Source organism: Canis lupus, chromosome 10 (genome assembly GCF_048164855.1).
Source record: "Canis lupus baileyi chromosome 10, mCanLup2.hap1, whole genome shotgun sequence".
In the NCBI taxonomy this organism is placed as follows: Eukaryota; Metazoa; Chordata; class Mammalia; order Carnivora; family Canidae; genus Canis; species Canis lupus.
Window position 1 is genome coordinate 9,027,533 of NC_132847.1, and position 23,850 is coordinate 9,051,382.

Here is a 23,850-nt window from a genome sequence, read left to right on the forward strand (position 1 = left end):
TTAATAACAATTATGCTTCCCTTGTCTGTCAGAGCCATACAACGATCTTTCTCAGATCTTCACCATGAGAACCTCACGGGGTTCCTGGAGGCCAAGCCCATAAAGTGTGGTCCCCCGAGTGTTTCTCACTCTCAAACAGTCCACACTTAGCCTCTAACAATTGATCAAAGTTACCACTTAAGAGTTCCTTCTAGTCTATGGCTTCAGCAGCTTCTGCTTAAGGGAAATACATCTTGGCCATGACTCCCTGGAAGCATCTTGCTCTCCAAATTTCTTACTTGTGGTTTGCCTCAAGACTCAGTTCTCTGATGGGTCCAAAAAGTCATTGATTTTCAGTGTGCCCAGCTATTTCTTGTCATGAGGATAAAAGTGATGACTAAGTTTTTTTTACATATTAGAGTGGCACTGAAGCCCATTAAGAGATTTTAAGCACAGGAGTGATGTCATATGCTTTCTGGTTTTAAAAGATCACTCTGTGAATTATATCTCCTTCGAAGACCTCAAAAGGAAATACGCTGGGCTAAGGTAGGTCTTAGATAATTTAGGTTTCCTCAATAAGCATCATCTTAATTGCAACCCAACACTTAGAAATGGAAAAAGAGCATGCAGTGAACACTTTTATTCCATCTGGGAACATATGGAATTGTTCTATAGAGGATGTAAACTCAGGGCATGAAGATTCATTCTGCGCACTCCCTGGTGATTCCTCTAAAATATCTTGTCCATATTGGCCACCCCCTCAAGTCATAGCGGTGTCCAATAGCAACATAGCTTGTGCACATGATTGATACCATATTCATTCCTTTGCTTATGTTTGTCTTCCACCTTCCTACTAAAATGCCCATACTCCATTCAATGTTCAGAGTTCACCTCATGAGTCACAAACTCAATGATGCTTTCTCTAAATAGAACCACTTTCTATTTTTTCCTCCTTCTTAAATCCCTATTATGTATACAATTAATGCCAAAGAATGTAGCACTGATTTGTTCTTAATTGGACTAAGTTTCATATTTCTTCAATTGCCCTAGAGTTCTTAGCACAGTGTGAACATATATCGGATGCACAATAATTGTTGTTAACTGAGAAAGGGATTGATAGTAGCTGGCTTTGGTAGGCTATTGGTTTTGTATGCTGCTGAAATTTTAACAGCCACAAATAATTGGAGTAATGCAATAAAAATTTATCTGTAAAGTTCAGCTCAATCACTAATAAGAAATAAATAAGAAACCATTAATGTGTTGTGTATGTAATATTTATACATCTGTGCATATGTAAAAACATATTTTCCTTTTTTATTATATAAAACTAAGGTAAGCATAATGTCCCTGTCCTATATGCTTTACCTTGTCTACATTTTAATTTATGTGATTAGACCTAACCTGTTCTAAGAATGGTAGTCCTGAGGCAGCAGTATATAAATCACAGAATAATGAACTCTGAGAGCTAGAAAGGATGCAAGAGTTCAGCTGATCCAATCTTCTTCAAAAAAACTCTCCAGAGTTCAAAGGAGATTAAAGGACCTGTCCAAGATCCAAGTGCCAATGTCTGGAATCCAGGTTCTCTAGATTCCACTCCAGAAACAACTCCCCATCGGCAGGTGCTAGGTACACCAGAGGCCCAAGGTGGGTAGGACAATGTAATCTTGGAGTAGAGGTGTCCACCTGTTTCTCTGCATCTTGCTGAAATGAGATACAATGAAATCACCATACTGTCTGTTCCCAAAGAATAAAAGTACAACCTGCGAACAATTATTTCGATATGCATAGAAAATATCTATAGGCCACTTGTCTTTTCTATAGTCCTGGTATAAATGCCTTTGTAGAAACATCTACAGTACAAAGGGTATTATGCTAATCTAAATTGTCTGTTAATGTCATAAGAGGTCAGCCCAAGTGGGCCAATTTAACTACAAATGCACATTCCTAAGAGTGCCTCATGTGAGAAGGGTTTTGCTTTTGTTTTGTGTTTCTAACAAAACACTAATTAACATCAATATCTGCCTGTATCCACTGCTTAGCATCCAGAAAAGCCAACACCAATTAATAAAACAATATGCCAACAAACACACAGCATAGATAAGCCATATTAGGAAAGCATAAGGCAAGAAGCTTTGAGCTTTGGCTCTGAAGGACTTCTGTTTCAGTCTCCCCCAGTACTTTTTATATTTTTTTAATTAAGCTCTTCAAACAAACACTTGTGCCAAATAAAGAGAAAGGGTAAAAGGGCAGAAATTCCAATAATCCTGAATATTTTGCTTAACACATAGCATAAACTGTACTTCTCAACTAGAGCCGGTTTCTGATTGATTGTGCTATTGGTTTTATTTTTCACCAGCCACCTGGGTGCTATTTAAATCCAATTCACTGATAGGGATTTTAGGCCACTTTCTTCTGAGTTCTTTTTTCCTCACTCATAAATCAGTCAAGTAATAAATGGAAACAGGATAGCTGATCTGATGAGGAAGACAATAAGGTAGAAGAGAAAACAGGGAAGTGCCCTCAAGTTTAGACTTTGACTGCGTCTAACTTCTTCAGTCTTCCCTCTGGTCATTTCACTTTCATGTGCCAAACAAAGACTTTTTAAAGAATTTTAAAACGTGTTCCCTTAAGGGTTTTCTTTCAAAATGAAGCCTTGCTTTCAACATCTCTTTTGTGCATGCTCTGCAGGACGCCTGGATGATTTCCAGTGTTGCCTTGGCCTATAGACTCTGTTGTATTTTCTTTTTAACAATTTCCATCCCAAACACACTACAGAGGCAGGTGAAATAAAAATCTTCAGTAAGGTATAGGTTGAAGGAGAGGAGCCGTGGGCAGAGCTTTGATTCTTTATCTCACAACAACAGACAAACAGGCCTACAGAAAGTCACCACCAGGCCTGGAATGGGCCACAACAAAAATTTCAGATTCAAAGGCTTCTTGCACCTTAGAAATGGGTCTTTCCTCTCTGTTCATTTTTCTTGCCTTTTCAGTTCCCAGTCTGTACACTACCTGCTTTGGCCATTCCTGAAATTACATAATTACCAGACCTCCTAGAAAATTTTCTCCTTACTTACAAAAGCATAAAGCATTGAAAGACAAGTCTTCCATGCCGTCTCACCCAATTCTGGGGTATAACTGTGCTTGGTCAAATCAGAAGTTGGAACAGCAGGGATTTCACATTATCATCTATGTATTTTTCTCCCTTCAAGATTTCCAAATGATTTTTTTAAATCTCTCTGTTTTGCCCTTTGAAGACCTGCCAGACTGTTTTTCAAAGCAATTACATCATTTTACATATCTACCAGCAATATATGAGGGTTCTGATTTCTCCATTTCTTCATCAACACTTGTCTTTTTGACTAAAACTATTCTAGTAAGTAACAAGTATTATCTCATTTGGTTTTCATTTGCATTTCCTTGATGGCTAGTGATATTGAACACCTCTTCATGTGCTTATTGGACACTTGTATATCTTCTTTGTAGAAATGTCTATTCAGATCCTTTGTCCATTTTTAATTGGGTTATCTTTTTATTATTGAGTTGTAATAATTCTTTATATATTCTAGATACAAGCCTGATATCAGAGGTATGATTTGCAAAACTTTTCTACCCTTCTGTGGGGTGTCTATTCATTTCCTTGAAGGTATCTTTTGAATCACAGAAGTGTTTTATTTTGTTGATGTCACAGCTGCAATCTTGCCCCCAGCCTCTCGCTGAACTTGAATCAGCACGAAGCCAGAAGTTCACATTCATACCATTCCTGTGTACCCACTTCTTAGCCAGGACTCATTTTTATGATTGTAAGAGAATGGTTAAGAAGCACCCATAGTAATCTCTGAACAAAATTTCAAGATATTCCATATCTCAGGAGCACAGATTTTCTCCCCTTAAAACCTATGTCTGAGGTGTGATTACCAGATTCTGCAGAAAAGAACAAACTGAAGATTTCAAACCAAGGCCACAGATGGACAATCTGCCTATAAGAGGTGATCCAAATAAGATCTGGTTTCTGTAACTGCCATTCAGAATGACGGATTTTAGTCTGGAAGGGACTTCAAGATAGAAGATGCCATTTGAAAAATGCACCCAAAATGCAATTACAAAGTTGGTTTCACATTTGTTTGGTGAAGTCAACTCTTGTGCAATTTTAACTTAACTTAGTTAAATGAATTATGCAGATACCAACCAAATAACAGAATCTCAAAAACCTACTGTTTCAGTCACTAGCTCTACTGAGAGCTTTTCGACAAAGGAGAAAGAAGGCTGAAATGGATTTAATGAGTCTAGGGGACATGGTGAGCCAAGAATGGGTCATTATAGTCTAAAGTTGTCTCTCTGTAAACAGATCAATTCTTGCTGCACTTGTTTGTTTAGGGGGAATAGTAGGTAGGGCTATAATCATTTGTTCTGCTGCATGACTACAATATATATTTTTGGTTTTTTTTTTCTCTTTCATGGTGGTCTTGATCATGTCAGAGCCATACCTAAAAGGGACCACTTACAGCTTCCCTGGATGAATTAAGCCTACACCACAATGAAAGGGACTACCATATGCTCACTATGCAGAGAGAAATAGATAATTCAGTGCTGTTGATTGTTCAAACTTCAACCATTTCTTCTGCCAATGGCAACGATTTCTAAAAAACAATGTCTAACATCACCAGGAAAATGCCTTTAATTAGACTGGGGGTTTGTTTTCCAAATCCTTTTTAAACAAAGATGCCCTCTCTCTCCCACTGAGAAAAAATAATAGAAACAGATAAATCAAAGCCTATATGTTCAGTTCTATCATTTGAACCTTATTTCTAGAACAGTCAGTGGGGTCTTTGAGGGAGGTGGTGGGAGAAGAACTTTCACTAGAATTGTAAGTGTGACAATGAAGAGCATCTTTTACTTTTCCAACAAAAACTTCAGAATTTTTGGAAAATTGAGCCTCAATTTCTTGACTGCATTCACAAGAAAATATCAGGGTTATTGGCAAAGCAAAGATTGTTACAGTATAGTAATAACACCTTGGGTTCATACAATTCTGCCAAACTTTGAAAAGTGCATTTAAGAATATTATCTTTTCCATGTACCTAATGCTCTAAGAGGAAGGAATGATTCTACCTGCCATAAATATTCAGAAGCTAAAACACAGACAATTTCAAGAACACAAATAATCAATGGCTCTTTGGTTTCTTTATCCCTTAATGTTTCTAGACTTCCTGACTTCTATACATTCCTCTTTCCTCTAACCCCTCAATCTGGGTAATCCCTACAAGGAAACAGCCTCTCTGCTCCATAGACTATAGTTGACTGGCTGGCTCTCAAGTGCAACTTTTCGGTAGAGAGTAGATACTACCTGTTCGGGTTACCTTAATCAGAGTCCACACAAACTCACCAAACTCTAAGGTTGCTATTTCTGTCTCTACAATTGTCAGACAGAGGGCCCAGAGATCTGCAGTCAGTAAACCACTCCACCAACACACACACACACACACACACACACACACACACACACACAATTACTTTCTACTGTCCTGCCCGGAAATGGCCCTTCAGCCACAACCATATCTCTTCCTTCTGTTCCAGATCATAACTGGACATATCAAGAAGTTATAGCAACAACCCATCATTATTCCAGGGCTAGGAGGAGGGAGTCTGGAGTTTGTCGTGGCCCTCTACTTGCTATGGAATCTTCCAGGAAGCAAATTCCCACACATGCATGCCCATGCCAGTGAAGCTTGCAGGGATGCTGGCCCACCTGCTCAAAACCCTGTCCTACTAACACAACCAATGAAGCTATGTAATGACTCCAAAGCTTTGGAGTCAAGCATATCTAGATTTGAGGCCTGTTTTAATATTACTTAAGCTTGAACAAAAGCCATAATCTCCATTGGGCATTAGGTGTCCACATCTTAAAAACAGCAATATTATTTTCACAGGTTGTGGCAAGGATTAGCAGAGATGCTCTTTGTACAGCACTGGGCACACAGGGCCTGACACTGAGGTCCTGTATGTGAGGGACATGTTGTGATATGATGACTAATGATCAGTAAATGGTCTCCAAGGCTGATAGTGAACACACAAAACTATGCTTTTCATGGACCTTCCCTTGGCTGTGTGCCTTGAGCCCTTCAGAAATTTTCTGTATCTGGGATCTCATCTATCTTAGGAAGCTATCAAAGGTTAGAATCCAATAATTAAAAGCAAATGACTGATGGCAGCATACCCTGTCTACAAGACCTCCTTTCCCTATTAAACTCTTAAGACCTGAGTGAGCAAACCTAAGCATATAGCACATAGTCCCCAGTATTCCAAGAGGCACTTACTGGACAAGTCTTAAAATCAAGGCACCCTGCTTACTGATTCTAGGAAAACCAGGAAAGATAAATGCATTTGCTTTTCTCAAGGAATTACAGCCTACTAAGGGATTGAAATATACAGTTACATGTAACGGCGACAGATAGAATGAAATCTAAGATAACATATTCATAGAACACCTTCAGGAAGCATAGGCCTTCCATGAGTTTTGCACAGGCTCATCAAGGACTGACACTGAGTGGTTATCCCTCAGGCCCAGAAGTAAAGCATAGCAAAGAGGAGATACAAGCACAGATTCCTCTGGATAGAAAGACTGGCAATCTTCATCCCCTACCTCAGCCCACCTTACTAGAGTGTGAATGGGATGTGGTACAGGTGCCAAATATTGGTATTCTCACACATGTGCACTTCTTCTACCCACCAGGACCAAGGAGGACCCTGAAATATGGGGCCAAGCCTGTTTTCCTTGTAACACTGCTCTCTCTGGGGATCTTGTAGGCCCCTCACCCAGGACTCCGCAGCCCTTTGCAAGCATGAAGAAGATGTCTGCTTCCAACAAAGGAGTCTGCACATTCTTTGGAAAGTCCAAGTATTGCATGAATCAACAAAGTAAAAGCTGAGAATGACAAGGTTATTCAAGGGCATGGATAGGAACTGTGGGGCATATGGGTCCATTTGGACAACTCAGCCAGGCAATGCGCAAATCCTGACTGATGGTGTCCTGTGGAGCCTCAGCTTCTTCCTATCAGCCTACAACGGAGTTGGCTCTTCTTTCTCCACTCCTGGTGAGGCTGCAAATGCCAGCCCCAATCTGGACAGGAGACACGCCTCAGTTAGCACCCAGGTTAGAAGAAGCAGTGAGCAGCTCCTCCCTTGCCTGCTGAGGCAACCTCAGAGGGAGCCCAAGTTTACACAGCAGCATCTGGTACCCTCTCATCATTCACTTCTGGCTCAACAGCCTCAAGATTCGAGTCCACTAGCCTGGAAAACTCCAAGTTACGCAGCTGGTGGCCCTGTCAAGAAATGGAAGCATCTTCTCTGGTTTTTCCCTCCAGTCTAACCCTCCAAGCCACCTCCCCATCCCTGTAATACCATCTACACAGTAGCCAAAGATCCTTCCAAAGCAAAGTGCTGATAGCTCCACTCCCCTGGTTTACAAACCCCCATTTCTCAGCCAATATTCAGAATAATATCCAAACCCCACAAGCAAAGTAAAATGTACTCCATGACCTGCCCTCACCCTACTTTCCAGCTGTCTCCTGCCATTTTCTCCCTTCCTGTCTGTGTGTGCTGGATTTCATGCAGATTTTCCTCCATCCCCATAAGATTATCACTCATCCCCACTCTGTTTCTCTGTCTCTCTCAATCCTTGTGCAAATCCTTTCCTTTGAAAATGACCTACTCTGCAGCTCCAACCCCTCAACCTCTTGCTCAGCAGAACTCTTGCAGGACGGAAATTAAATCTGTTGTTCCTCGAATCTGTCTTTATCTGCTCCTAGGGCTGAGTTATCCCTCCTTTGCATTTCCAAAGCACCCTATACTTCTCACAGATTATCATGTATTATACTGTGTAATTGTTACTGATTTATCTGTATCATTTATCATCCCCCACACACTGGCAACATACATACTCTATGTTGGGCTCCTTGGAAGCCAGACTCTGCTCTTCACCATTGCAGGCATATCCCTCATCTTCCATAGTGCTTGAAACATAAGTATGTAGTCTGTAAGTATCTACTAAGTAAGTGAATGACAGAAAAGTGAAACAGCATTAAAAGTGAACATAGGATTTTCCTATAAATATGGTAAACTTTGGATAAAGAAATGATCTAATAAAGTTCCAATTCAATGCTCTATTTTTTTTTAAATAAAGGAATGGGGCCCACAGAAGTTTAGTGACTACTAGATTGACAATCAGAATCCCATCTTGAGTAAACTTGGTCCCTATTTTCCCCAGCAAGAGCTCATAAACACCAAAAATTTCAAGAATCCACCATGAAGAGGATAATTTCTTATTTGGGGACAGACTCCTTAAAACTCTGGCCTCAAATTAGACTAAAATTCAGTTACACACTGGCATTATTTCCTCCAGAGGAAAATCCATCTTTAGCCTACTCTGCTGGATATATCGTATTATGCAGGGACCCACCCTAAGGATTTCACACCGTTCTTCCAATTTCCTCTTATTCATTACAGAAAGGATGGATACGGACAAACAGGCTATACGCCATCACAGTACCCTCAACACCCCTTCTCGTTGCATAAAAAAGAGCAATGAGAGGAGTCTTGGGCTCTCTCCTCTAAGTTCTATTGCTGATCTATTGCATAAGGTATGACAAGTTGATATTATAATACTATTATCTGTAGAACAATAACTGAGATCAATTCATAATACCCCATTTGTTTCCTGTGCAGATTTATTTTAATGGTATATTATAATCCAAATTGCTGGATTTGGTCAAATGGAGTGGATTGGATATTTTATAAATATTCCATCTGCAGGCTGAACCCAACTCCCAGCTCCTTCCCATGCTGCAGTGACATGCGAGCAGAGGGAAGTCATTGCCACGCTGGACAGAGGGCACACAGTCAGAGGCCCCCGGTTGTTCAGCACTGGCGGGCTGAGGGGTCCCCCCAGCAATGAGTGATGTTCCACCACCCTTTGGGTTCAATGGGAAGTCCTGAGTGACTGCCCTTAATAAAGTTACCCAGGATCCCAGCTCCTGGCCTCTGGCATTGACAAGAATGAGAGCTAAAATTTAACATCACTTTCTAAAAAACTAAGTTGCACTGTTCAAAAGTATCTCTGTGAGGCTTTTCCTGAGTTCTAAAAAAAGCTGATTTCCACTCCCTGACAGAGGCACTCCTGGCTCCATGGTGAGGGCCAGTGGCACAGTTCCTCAGGGCCCAGTTCCAGGCAAGCAAAAGTTCTTTGCCTTCCATCATCTAATCACCCACGGTCACACAAAAGACAGCTTCCCTCGGAGGGAGCAATGCTGGAAATGCTTCGCTGTGCCCTGTTCCTCAGCGTAGGAAGTAACAGAGCAACTTTGCCTCCAGAAATATCCTGAAAACACCAGATGTGTGAATGGGTAATATCATATTCAAGGAACACTCTATTTAGAGAAAGAATCTGTAGCCAACTCATCAGTGACATAAATGTATTTTATGGAGAAAACAACAAAATCATTGCTCTCTGGGGGAAAAAAATCATAAATAAACAAATAAGTTTGATGTGAGACTAAGAAACATAATGGATAGTTTCATATTCTTCTCCTTCACTTAAATCAACTGTTCCATGTTCTTTCATAGACTAGCCTCAACTCACTTCTTTTGTAAAATGGCTTTAAACTAGAAGAATGGCATACTCTTAAAATCTAAAATAGGATTCAATTACACAAGGTGCAATCCCTAGGTAACCAGAGATACCCCTACCAAATCCCACTTACCATGTCACTTGATCACATAGTTCCCCTAGGGCTGCTCTCACTAAGACACCTGTGTCCTCTCTCTAGTCTCTTCACATTCTCACTGTGTAGTGAGGCAGCTCCTTCCATACAAAGCTCCTTCCATCCTAAGGCCTTGGTTGGACAAAAGCCATACAGGCTTTCTGTTTCTAGGAATGTGTTTTTTCTAGGGTCACATTTATTGTATCCAGCAAACATACCCACACTCTGAAATACTTTTTCAAAAAAAAAAAAAAAATGAGGAGCCCCAGACCACTGGAACATCCTCACTTAAAACATTGCAGATGTCACCTTTCCTTAAAGGAATTTTTCTCACACAACAGAAAGCAAAATTTTCTTTCATCCTGACTCCCAACTCTGCTCTTGTTTGTTTGATGTGGAGGAGGATTTTGAGAAATTGCCAGTTAGGGATTTCTAAAGTCTAGGTTGCTTGCTTACCTGCTGGCCTATTCTGTGTCAGGACAGTGTCTTGTTCACCGTTGTACACTAAGCTTGTGACACAATCCCAGGGTCTTTATAGTTGCTCAATAAATACTACTGAACATTGACTTAATGATTATTCTTAAGAAGAAACAGGAGAGCCAGAGAGACCCTCACAATATTTGGATAAAAGCGATGTTTTGATAAGCAAGTTGCCATTTAGCCCCGAACAACAGCCTGGTTTCTGTGTGAGTTTGGGTGACAAGAGATTATTTCACTATTTGGATTCCACTCCCTTACCCAGGAAAATCCAACTGCTTTTATTGGACTGAAAGCAACCTTCCTGAAATTCCATTTGATTTGGTACAAATTAGGCTTTAAATCCACATCCTAAAATTGTCTCAGAGGTTCTGCATTTTAGCAATGGAACACCACCTTCCTTTGCATACTCTAAGAACTAGGACTTGGTAAAAAACAAATTTGGGAAGGGTGACTAGGTTATAAGCTGATCTTCACATATACCTCCCCTTCATTAGGAGAAACAAAATGAAACTGATGGGACCCTTCCATTACTAAAGCAAGAGTTACCTATATTGCTAGGCTTATGACCAAAGGACATTTCTCTTCATTCTGAATCTTTATGTGACTAACGTTTTACCAAGTTATTTAAAAATATTTGGCCATTCATTCATTCTCAGGAATCTTTTGCCTGCCCAGTAAATGCCAGACATAGTATGAGACACAGAGAAATTAAAAACATAGTCAAGGTTCTCAAGAAACTCACATTCTAGTTTTAAAGAAGTAAACCAACAAATATAACACCCTGTAATAAATACTCTGATGTCTAAAGACATAGAGATCTAAAGAAATTTAACCAGAGAAATCCTTAAGTCAGTCAGCAAAGATTATGGAAGTCTTTCTTTAAATTGGAAATGCTTGACTTGATTTACCAGATGACAGAGTAAAATTTAGCCAGCCAAAGAAAAGGAAGGGTATTAGAAGCAAAAAGATTAACCTGCATAATAACACAGGGAATACAGAGAGTAAAAAAAAAAAAAAAAAATGCTAAGGCTTACAAATGGCTTAATATATTTGGAATATGGGTTGAAATAAGGGATTGAAAAAGAGGTGAAACTAGAGGTATATGTCAGGACCTGATCACACAAGAATTAATATGCCACACTAAGGAGGTTAGCCTCTATCCTTTAGAATAGAGAGTCATTGAAAACTTCTGAGATGAGAAATAGCAAGATAATATTTGTATTTTGGAAAAATCTTCTACTTGCATAGTAGAAAGTAGATGAAAGGGGACAAGAGTAAGTCAAGAAGAAAAAAGGAGGGCAGCCCCAGGGCTCAGCGGTTTAGCGCTGCCTTCGGCCCAGGGCGTGATCCTGGAGACCTGGGATCAGGTCCCATGTCGGGCTCCCTGCATGGAGCCTGCTTCTCTCTCTGTCTGTTTCTTTCTTTCTCTCTCTCTCTCTCCCCTCCCCCCTCTGTGTGTGTCTCTAATAAATAAATAAATAAATAAATAAATAATAAATAAATAAATAAATAAATAATCTTTTAAAAAAAAAGAAGAAAAAAGGAGATGCTTGGGATGATCTAAGATGGAAGGAAGGAAGCAGCAGTAGGGACAGGGAAGAGACTGATTTGAAACACACTGAGGAAGTAGAATCAGTAGGACACAGTAGCCCCTGAGACATTGGTTAAGCAGAAAAAAATAAGTCTACAATGATTCCAAGATTTCTACCTTATGTGACCAAATGGAGAGAGGCACAGACACACAGCTGCTTTTCTCAGTGTTATATGTGGACCACAACACCAGAATCACTAGAGGTGTTTGCAAAACAACGTATCTCACCCCATCGTAGACATTTTAATGAGTCAAAATTTATGCATGATGAAGTTTGAAACACACTTCACAAAAGTAAGACATGCACAAAACAGAGCAGGTGAGATAGTGAAGAAGGTTAATGAGCTTAGCTTAAAGCCTGTTGTTTTTGACAAGCCTGCGGAATATCCACAGGGATGGGTTTTATGAGCAGCAGATAATATAGGACTCTTGCTCAAGGGAAAGAAAGGGTCTGAAGCTGTTTTCTTTAGGAGTCAACAGCTTTTAAGTGGCAACTAAAGATATGGGTTTTGTTTGTTTTTTAACAAAATCTTCCTGGAGATAAAGAAAAGTGGTAAGAAAAGGCCCAAGATAAACCCTGGGAACCGGGAGGTGTAGGATGCTGTCAGAGGAAAAGCAGCCCACAAGGAAATATGGCAAGTAATAGCACCAAAAGCACTGGGTTCAGCTCTGGTTTGTTACTTAACTAGCAGAGAGGAAACCTTGGGCAAGCATAGCTTTTCTAATGACGCTAATCCATTACATCTCTAGGGAAGGGAAAGAGAGGATGTCAGATGGCTTACCACTTAAATCTATACTGAGAGGTTTCATAATACCTTATCCATGAGTTGTTCATGCTTTTTCCTACCTAATTTTCCATGCCCCAAAACAAGATGGCTTTGGTCACAACAGAAAAAAATGCACAGCAGCCATTGGTACAGCTCCATGCACACAGGCATTATGGATACCTCTTAGATTCCAATTAGCCCCAGAATGTGGGACAAGTGGTAGAAAAAGCAGAGTGATATTAACTTTCTCACATATTCTCTGTGACAGCATCAGAGTAGTCAATGGACCCTGGATTCCAAAAGACATAGGCCAGCCTCCAACTGCATTAAGAGTAAACAGTAACAAGAAATTCTTCAAAGGCAGGCATTAAGATTTAGTCCTTCAAACCTATTCCAAGTCAATTCTCCACTTTAATGCTAGACAATGTGGCCCGGTATAGCACCTTCGTGACAGGCACAGAGATTTCATCGCTTTCCTCTACTTCAAATGCATTCAATTCAAATACTTCAAATGTTCCAACTACCGCCATCTATGGACACTTCAAACAGCAACCCTAGCACAGTGGTTACTGTCATCTAAAAGTGGTTTGTTTTTTTCCTCATAATCAACAATTCATTATCTTTGGAACGTAGGTCAATTCTCATATCATACCACTTAACCATAAGTGATCCACCTCATAATCATCACTGCAAAACGACTTATTTATAACTATCAGAACTACTAATGACCTTCCTAAACCACCATTTATTTGTAGAAGCACTTGCTAAGGTTCTATTTGGTCAAATAAGTTCTCAGGGGATTTTTTCACTATTCCCCTGTAGAACAGGGGATAGCTGATTGGCATAGCTAGAGACCACAGAAATGGAATAGTTACAACACGTCTAGTATCTTGGCTAACATTCATCAAAGGTCAGACAGGTAGAAAACTAACACAGAAGACTATTAATGATTCTGTTCCCAACCTGTCTGATGGCTTATCAAGCAGTTCATTAATGTGTCTCAGAATTCTCCATGACTCTGCTTCCTCATCTATAAAATGGGGATAATAACTATCTACCTTGAATGGTTGCTGAGATAGTTAAGTAAGGTAACCTATGTAAACACACAGTAAGTGCTCTATAAATTTGTTGTTACTATTTCCACTGTGGAAATCAATAAAGTACCATTTTAATCTGCACATCATGTGGGTTAAAAAAAAATAAGGAAAAAAATCATCACAACGAACAAGGGTTTTTTTTTTACTATTATTATCAAAGACTCTTAAACAGGTGCTCCTAGGGGTATCTGGGTGGCTCAGACAGTTATGTGTCCGACTCTTGGTTATGACTCAGGTCGCGATCTCAAGGTCTCAGAGTGGTGAGATCCAGCCCCATGTCGGGGTCTGTGCTCATCTACTTAAGATTCTTTCTCTCCCTTGCCCCCTGCCCCTTCCCCCACTAAAAACAAAACAAAACAAAAAACATATGCTTCCAGAAACAGAATGCATCCTATTTCAGAAAGGTAGCACACTTTATCTCAACAATACTTGAATTTTAGCTCATAGAGAGAACACAAAATACTATTGTTTAGAGCAGTATGCTGTAGAAAAGAGAAATACTTTTACATAAATATAAATTCTGGTTCCCTTAATTTCCAGCTTTAAAACACCGAGAAAGGTCCTTAACTCTGAGCCCCATTTCATCATTCACAGAGAAGAAGCCATATTGCTAACTTGGAAGGATTTGGGTAAGGATTAAAAATGAGATAATATAATAGGTTTCAATTAACATATTTCTCTTTTCCTGTCAGTAGAAACACCAAAACTTGTCACAGAGTGGATCATTTATGAAACACTTGTCTAAAGTCAAAAGGTAAGGCCTGGCAATGGTTAACTATGGTCCTCACATAACAATAAAACCACTATTTTTCTTCTTTTCTAACATCAATTGCATTTACATCTTGAAAATTCAAGCAATTCCATCACATATCATCCCAGGAAGGGGGGAAAAAGACACTGAGTAGAGTTCACTCAAGATTGAGTAAAATTTAAAGTTCAGCATTTTTTCTAGGATGTTACCAACTCAAGTATCTACAGGAATCATCCATGTAATAGAAATAAGAGAAGCAGTTTGGATCTAACAACAGGGAGCAGTGAGGACTGTGGTAAAGTACAGACTATGTGCCCTTTCTAAAGTGAGCAGTGACAATGATGTTGTTTACCTATGCAAGTCCAATGTTGTGTGCTTCAAGAAAGGCCAGAAACCATGTTTGTATGTGAGATATTCTGGATTCTAAATATTAGCATTAAGTTCTATCAAAAACAAATAAGCATTCTTGGCCAAATAAAAATCCTTTGTGCCAAATTCAGTCCATGGGCCATCAGTTTATAACTTCTGATTTATAAATCATCACTATGATCACCATATGGCCACCGCTGCAAGAATCCCAAAAGTGGCCACTGAAATGAACTCTTTCTCCCTTATCATCCACTACTAGCTTTGTTCTCCTTCACCATATTCAGTCCAGACTAGCAAGATAGTATTAAAGGAAACCTGAAAATGACATTTCAAAGAAGTAAACTTGCCTGGACCAATCTCCAGGCAAGTTTGTTTACGTTTTTGTTTTTGTTTTTGTTTTTTTCTTAATGTTTACTGAAGATCTTCTCACATCCTTTCTTGACATGTCCTGGACCCTCTGGTATTGAAAGATCTGTCTTCTGATGGAGGGGCAAAGGACAAAAGAGGCAGGTCCGTCTCAGTTCAGGAGCACCCCTCCCCCATCAGGCCTGCTGACCTTGACAACAAGGGCGATGGGAAGTGGCTGGCTCTCAAGCCCACTGACATTTGGAAACACAGGTGCGGCCCACAGCCCTGGCAGGATTCAGCCAGGCACTCCTGTGACAAGCCCAAGCCTGTTGGGGAGACTCCCCTGACAGTCTGAGCAGGAGGCTGAATCTGTCACTGTCTGGCTGGAGCGGCTGTCTGCATCAAGTTCTGACACCGGATGCCTGAATAGGGACTCAGTCAAGCAGGCATTTGTTACAGAAAGCTCCCCCAACTCATATTTCACAGTGATCAGAGGCGGTGAGGCGGAGACCCGAAGTGGCTCATCAGTACAGTATTAGCCATGGTGGTTATCACACAGGGACAGCTGGGCTGAAGCCAGAGAAGCCCTCTTTGGAGACAACAAATGTTCAGTGCCCCCGGAGGTGGTACAGACAGGCCGCCAGGCCTCGCTTCACATTGCCTCCGCCTCTGCAGCCCTCCATTCCCCACACCTCCAAGCAAGGCACTCCAACACCCCCGTGAGGCTCAGAAAAGAAAGAACACAAAGAGGCTGTGTGAGGCTGGGAGGAAGGTGCGTGCTCAGAGGAATGAGACAGGTGTGCGGCTGAACGCTGCCCCTGGCCACCTCAGACCCAGACCCTGGCTGCTTGTTTCCAAGGCCTCTCCTGAGTTGAAGCAATGAGGGCCCTTTGGTACTTACCCTTCTAAAGAGTTTTACTTTTCTTTTATCAGCACTGCTCTACGATGCTCTATTCTACAATCAGTCTGACAGATGGAAAGACAAATGAAAAAAGCAGAGGATATGCCATCAAATTTAGTTTTGTCTCAGGAGTTTCACAAAGAAATGAATTCTTTCCCCACATCCTTCTAATTGTACTGGCATGGCAATCAAGGCTGGTGATTATTTCCAAGCATCTCAACAATTAATTAAAATGCCCCCTCCCAACCCTTGCTCCAAAGCCCATCCTGCATTGTTTGTGACTTAGCTACTCTGAAAAACTTGAGAACCAAGTTTAGCAAGCAAAAGATGAAATCCTTCTCAGGGGAACCATGAGCCTTCTGAATTCAGAAGTCAAATGGCTCTGACATGACTACAGTTACACAGTCACAAACTGGCCAAGAGAAAGAATGAGATAATCACTAGGATAGTCACAAGTGTCCAGGTCTCACTGTCAACCATTATGGTGACAGTAATAATATTAAGAATAACCACTTACCTTTACTGGATACTTAGCATATAATAAGTCTTCTTCATAGCATTTGCATGGACATTTTTGAATCCTCCACAGTTACCAGTAAGATAGGAATGTTACCATCCCAGTATTAGAGGAAACCAAGTCCAGGAGGTTTAAATAAATTGTTCAAGCCACATAGCTTGGAAGAAGCAGAGTCAGGATTACAAATAAACAGTGCCTTACACGTAGTCCTAAAAATATTCATTTCTTACAATTGCTAAGTATGGTAGTGAAGGAATTTGACCCAGAGTCAGATAACCTGGCTTTAGTCTTAACAGATAGACAAAATGCACCAATTAATGAAGGACAACAAAAAAGCAGCAAAAAATAAAAATTCATATTAAATTTTGACACACATCTGAAAAGAAACACAGAATGTAAATAGAATTTAGATATTTGAAATTTACAATGACATGATATGCTATCTTTTGCCTATCAAATTGACAAATAACTCTTTTTTCTTTTTTTTTTTTTTTTGACAAATAACTCTTAAAATTACAATATCCAGTATGGGTAAGAGAGTACTCTCAGCTATTACTAGAAAAAATATTGATTTATATAACATTTCTGGGGACCATCCTGATGATATACATTGAAATCCTTAAAGTGGTTTATAGCTTCTCTGGTAGTTTGAAAACATGGCTATAAATTTTTTGACACCCCTTCCACTGAGAGTAAGGGTCTATATTCTCTCCTCTTTAAAATGGGACAGAATTATGACTGCTTCAACCAATAGAGTACAGCAAAAGTTACACCATGTGACCTCCAAGGCTAGGCATAAAGCCCATATACACCTGCCTTGTGCCGCTGACATACTCTTGGATCCCTGTGCCAAGTCATAAAAGTACCACCACACTGAGATTACCAGGCTGGAGAGGCCACATGTAGGAACAGCACTCAACAGTCCTAGCTATACCCAGCCTTTGAGTCTGTCCGCTGAGATCCCAGACATCATGGAGCAGAGAACAACCATCCCTGCTGTGTCCTGACTGAATACCCAACCTATAGCATCCATGAGCATAATAAAATGGTGGTTATTTAATGTGGCTAAGTTTGAGGTTGGTTTGTTATACACCAATACTTAAGTGAAAAAAACCTCTAACATTGTAATTATTCTTCTGAAGTCTATTCTGGGGGATCAGAGATATGCACAAGAATTATACGCAAAGAGGTTTAAAATTTGGAAAATGGGAAATATACATTTGAACAATAAGGGCTTTCTTCATCCACTTAAGTAAGTGTAGGAATGTAAAATCAGGTTTTGGAAAGCTATTTAATAATATGAAAAAACTTTCATAACATACTTTTAAGGAGATTTCTAAAAGAACACTTTTGTGGGAAAAAACAAATATATATATATATATACATATATATATATATATATATATATGCACTAAAACTGGATGAAAATACTCCAAAACTTAAATAGTGTCTATTACTGAGTTATGATATTATGGATGATTTTTATTTTCCTCTTGATGATCTTCTGCATTTCTAAAATTCATAATTAAAAGTAGTAGGCAACATGCTAATATTAAATGGAAGGACCTCATTAAATCAATGTAACTTTAAGAAAGTCTTATTGAAATCCTGAGTTCAAATTCTGGCAACTTCTATCTTATTATCTTTGGAAAGATCCTAAACCCCAAGTTTGTCATCTATAAAACCAAGAAAACAACATCTACCTTGAATGATTTTTTTAAAGATTTTATTTATTTATTCATGACAGACACAGGGAGAGAGAGGCAGAGACACAGGCAGAGGAAGAAGCAGGCTCCACGCAGAGAGCCCAATGTGGGACCCGATCCCGGGACTCCAGGATCACACCCCAGGCCGCCTGCCTTTGGCCCAGGGCACGATCCTGGAGACCTGGGATCGAATCCCACGTCGGGCTCCCGGTGCATGGAGCCTGCTTCTCCCTCTGCCTGTGTCTCTGCCTCTCTCGCTCTCTCACTGTGTGCCTATCATAAATAAATAAAAATTTAAAAAAAAAACACCCATTTATCTGGTCTTCCTGGTTCAACTTCTCCTCCCCAGTTCCATGCCACATTGTTGTGACTTTGTTAACTTAACATTTGTTAAGTGGAGCCCCGGGACATTGGATGGTGAGCCTAGATTCAATAAAAAGACCACAGGGAGATTGAAATAGAGAAGATTATTACAGATTCTGGAGGAAGTACACAGTGCATGCCTACAGGTGCTACATGGGGAGGTCAAGGCAGTGACAGGCCCTAGGTCACATGCCTTTATTAGAGACCAGAGGTAGAGTGCTTTGGGGTTCCCAGACTAAGGCCAGATTGGTCAGTTCAAAAAGAGCAGAGTTTTGGTAAGTTCAAGGGGGTCTTATCTAAGGGACACAAAAGGGGAAAGACCTGAGGAGAATGTTATTCACAAGAGCTGATGGAAAATTGTAGGAGCTTAAATTTGCTTGTGATCCTGTGAGCTGTTTTCTACTGACCGTTATTTAGAACATGCATCTCAGGATGGACTAGGGACAGTTCAAGGATCTTGGAGACTGTCTGGCCACACGAAACAGATGCCAAGGCAGCAATATCAATGGAGTGATTTAGCTAAATTTTCAACATACATGTACATTCCTGATAATAGCTAGTAACCATAGGATCTCACTTGGGTTGAGAAGCCCTCTATACCAGGCACTGGGCTCAGCCTCCATGTGCATTAGCTCACTTCTCCTTCCCCATAACTCTATGAGGCAGGTACTATTATCATCCCTGTTTCTCATGTAAGGAAACAAAAACACACAGCTAAGTCACTTGTCCTAATCAAACTCCAAAGCGTGTACTCTTTATCTCTCATCTCTGTACAATGATAGGATTACTCTATATAAAACTTGACATGTGAGGAAAAACATCAGACTACTTTCAATTATCCTTATCACTAGGGTGACAGTTGACCCTAGAGCCTAACCCAAGTGCTCCTCATTCAGGAAGTGTTATAAACAGAGGAAAAAGAATAACCACTCTCCTACCCTGACTCCTGGTTGACCTTTCCTCCACTCCCCTGTGCCACTATCTTTTGTAGGATCCAAAGGCCCTTGGGCGTGTCCTATTAATCTGTGTCCTCTGGGCCTGGTGCACCAATTACCTAATCTCGGGAGTTTAAAAATGATTGTTCAGCTGAATAAAGAGGATCTACTCAAATTAGCAGTTCTTCCCTAATTCCTGCTTCCCAAGAGCTCCTATTTGGAAGAAACACACACACACACAATGTTGTTGAATAAATGCAGATCCATCTAGTATGCAGTCATCTGGGTCTGGAATTAATTCATGAGGAAACCTTAAACTTGAACATTCAAATTAAGTAGAAACTGACAAATGACATCCCTCATCCCCACCGGATTCAAACTGGGAATAAGATAAGAGTAAGATAAACAGAATCCAAATACAGTAGCCACATTTTACTGATGATAAATTTTTGTAAGTTCTTTTTTAAGATTTTATTTATTTATTCATGAGACACAGAGAGAAAGAGAGGCAGAGGCACAGGCAGAGGGAGAAGCAGGCTCCACGCAGGGAGCCCGACATGAGACTCAATCCTGGGTCTCCAGGATCACGCCCTGGGCTGAAGGCGGCGCTAAACCGCTGAGCCACCCAGGCTGCCTCTGATAATAAATTATTTATCATTATTATGAAACTGACATTGGAGAAAAGTGATTTATATTTGTGAGTCAATGGGCTTCCCAACTGCAAATTCCAAAATTAAACTTACACACTCAGTTCTAGGAAGTGCTATACTGGGAAAGGCCCCTTGGAAGGTGAACTCGGGCACTTTATGTCTTCTTTTATTTTATTTTTTTTTAATTTTTATTTATTTATGATAGTCACACACACACCGAGAGAGAGAGAGAGAGAGAGAGAGAGAGAGAGAGGCAGAGACACAGGCAGAGGGAGAAGCAGGCTCCACGCACCAGAAGCCCGAAATGGGATTCGATCCCGGGTCTCCAGGATGGCGCCCTGGGCCAAAGGCAGGCGCTAAACCGCTGCGCCACCCAGGGATCCTTATGTCTTCTTTTAAAGAGGAAACAAAGAATGGGATGCCATGACCCTTATCTCCTTCTAGTTTACCAATAAAATTGAGTCATTCTTCCTCTGCTAGGGAGGAGTAAGTGAGGTGGGAAAAGACCACAGAATCCTGGCTCTCTACCTGCTATGACTCTTGGGTTAATGAGAACTTCAAAGTCATGAGAAAAAGCTTTGTACGGTTGAGGACAGTGGACAGATTTCAGCATGGGGTTGAGCACGTAATTATTACAAATTATTTGCTTTCTATTGCTCTTATGTGTGTAACATATATATTTCGTTGACATCAACAATTTAAAAATTTCCGTTTTAACTTTGTGCTGCAAACCCAGAAGAACTAAGTATCACATAAACAGAGTCCTCTGAAAATTCAGCCCTACTTCTTATTGTGTCATACAACCCTGAAGAAGGCTTTAAGCTCTTTGAAAATACATTCTTTTACTTCATTGTATGCTCTAGAATATTACGCTTATGGTAATTTACTTGTAAATATATTCCCATAGTGCATACATGAAGAAGAAATGGTATGCGAAATATTAAAACAAAAACGGAACTCACTGGCTCTTCAACTTGTAACTCAGAGGGAGAAAATACAGGCAGCTCAAGACAAATAGGTTGTGCTCCGATCACTCATTCACATCCCAGTGTGGGCGCTTGGGAAAGATCTTCCCGCTGAAGACCTACAGCATAGATCTTTGGATCTAGTGAAGACTCATCTGAGTTTCGGGGGGACGCCCCGACCTCTTGTCGCGCAAAGAATACCCGAGCATTTCATTTCTGGACCTAGGACGGGGCACAAAATATAAAGAACAGAGTCTGGGGGGTGGCATAGGAGGACTGGAAAGTGGGAGAAAAAGGCGGGACACCATGAGTCGGGAGACGAAGAGGACAGCCCGGGTTTTGACCTCTCCTCCTTCCCTCCACCATTGTTACTTACGTCAACTCGCCTGCCCCAAATCATGCCCTTGCTCATCACTAGAAACCAGTGTGGGCAGAGACAGGGGCCACGGGTGGGAGGAGCTTTGCAGAGGGAGAAGAGAGGAGAGAGAAAAGGACAGAGGAAACATTATCGCTTCACAAAGAACATTATCGCTTCACCTCCGTCAGCTGTGGCTGGGGAGGTCTCCCTTACCTGAGGTGCAGTCGCTGAGCAAACCTGACTGAAGCAAACCTCTTCAAACCAGTATGGATTCTAGCATGTTAGATATTCGATCATCAAAACTAAAAACGCCCCTCGCCACACGCCCCGCCACCTCCACGGAGGCGACGGCGCACTCGCCCTGAGAGAGGTGGCGCGGCTCTTCCGGGCCCGCTCTCGCGACCTCTCGTGACCTCTTGCGACCTCCCGCGCCTCTCGCGCGACTCGACGCCCGACTTGCGCGCCCGGGAAACCCCGTTGCTCCCTTTACCCTGGCGGGCAGCGCGGAGGCCGCGGGATGCCTGGAGTTACTGTAGAAGACGTGAGCCAGCGGGAGTTCGTCAGAGCTCGGGAAGCAGAAAGTCCCTGAATGGGTGGACGCTGTCAAGCTGGCTTGCTCCCTCCGATGAGCACTGGTTCTACACAAGAGCTGCTTCCACAGCACGGCACCTGTACCTCCGGGGCGGCGCTGGGGTCGGCTCCGTGACTAAGGTCTCCTGGGGACGTCAGAGAAACGGGGTCATGCCCAGCCACTTCAGCAGACGCTCCAAGAGCGGGGCCCGCAGGGTCCTCCAAGCCCTAGAGCGGCTGAAAATGGTGGAAAAGGACCAAGATGGGGGCCGCAAACTGACACCTCAGGGACAGTGGGATCTGGACAGAATCGCCGACAGGTGGCAGCTGCCAACAAGAAGCATTCGAACAAATGCTGGGTTAATAAATTGCCTCATTCGTAAAAAAAAAAAAAAAAAAAAAAAAAAATCTGTAAAGAGTCAGGCCTCAGTTCCAAGGCCATCCTCATCACTTACCACCTGGGAGACTGTGGACAAATTATTTAACCTCTGCCTGGTACACAGTGATAATTAAATATTAACTCCATGCCACACAGAGTTCTAAGTTACAAGTATCATCTCATTTGATTAAAAAAAAAAAAAACTATGCTTAGTAAACAGAACGTTAAGGAAGCTCAGCATCATAGACACTGATGCCACCCAAATCTCCCTTCATGGAAGGACCTGTTGCCCCAGCTGTTGGCAGAGGGCCTTCCACTCCCAGCCCCTCCAAGAGACTTGTCAGTAGAACTGCCTTGACTACAGTCACTCCCCTTCTCAGGATAAACCCACTTCCAATGACTGACTGGACATTTAGTAACTTGCCCAAGGGTCCAAGAACCCATGGTGGGGATACAAACCCAAACAGGATGACACCAGCGCCGGATCTCCTGACTATTCCATTCCACCACCTCCCACTGTTAGACATTACTACTTCATCACCTTAACAATCCTAGCACAATTTATACACCTCCTCTTATCTTTTTCAGTAGGTAGACGCTTCAGGTAGAGGTTTTGCCTCAGAAATGCCACACAGAATTCGAAACTAACAAGAGGCATGCAGACCTCTGTCTCTGGGGAGTAGATCTCATACTAATAGAATCCCTGCCAACTCCAAGGAGCTAATGCTTAAAAGATAATTTTCTATAATACACAGGTCAACACATTTTCCAAGTTAGGATATTCTTCCATTCCTTTGGTATCCTCAATTTGAATAGGGAGCCTAATTTCCATAATAAAGAAAGCTAAAACTGTCTGATGTTGATTTAAACAACTGAGTTCCTAAATACAGCACCTTGTTTTGACTCTGTTTTCTTTCTGCCTCTGCTGTGGGATTCATAGTCAACTCTTCCACTATAACAGTATTTCCTTTACAAACATGTCACACTCTCCGAATCAAACCTACTTAGCAAACCAGAGCACCTGATCCACCAGGGGTTTCCCCACTTCTCCAACCTCCAACTCCATTCCTCTCAGTTGCCAGTGTAAAGTCATTTCTGAAAACCACAAGAGGATAAATGGAAACTGGTCTTGACCATAGAGAAAAAAAAGTCATATCCCTTCAATTTTCTGGAGCCTGACTTTCTTTAAGGGTTTCACCTGTCAGGAGAGGGTGTACCAAGTTCCATGGCTGCCAAGGAGCCCCAGGATAATCCAGCCTGGCATCTTTCATTGCACTTCCTGCTGTGCTGGTAGTCAGGATGGGACACCACTGCAAACCCATCTTAGATCTGTGCCTCTCTGTGAAGTAACCGTGTTCGATCGTCATGC

General features: G+C 41.3%; 1 long non-coding RNA gene across 1 annotated transcript in view; it reads right to left on the reverse strand.

The window, feature by feature from the left end:
• LOC140641194 (uncharacterized) overlaps positions 1-21,699 on the reverse strand; it is a 241,590-nt gene extending 219,891 nt beyond the window's left edge. The window contains exons 1-2 of the long non-coding RNA XR_012037728.1: positions 21,551-21,699; positions 21,172-21,396 (exon numbers count right to left, since the gene is read on the reverse strand). This is a non-coding gene — a long non-coding RNA (uncharacterized lncRNA). The remainder of the gene's footprint in view (positions 1-21,171; positions 21,397-21,550) is intronic.
• Positions 21,700-23,850: the final 2,151 nt, after the last annotated feature.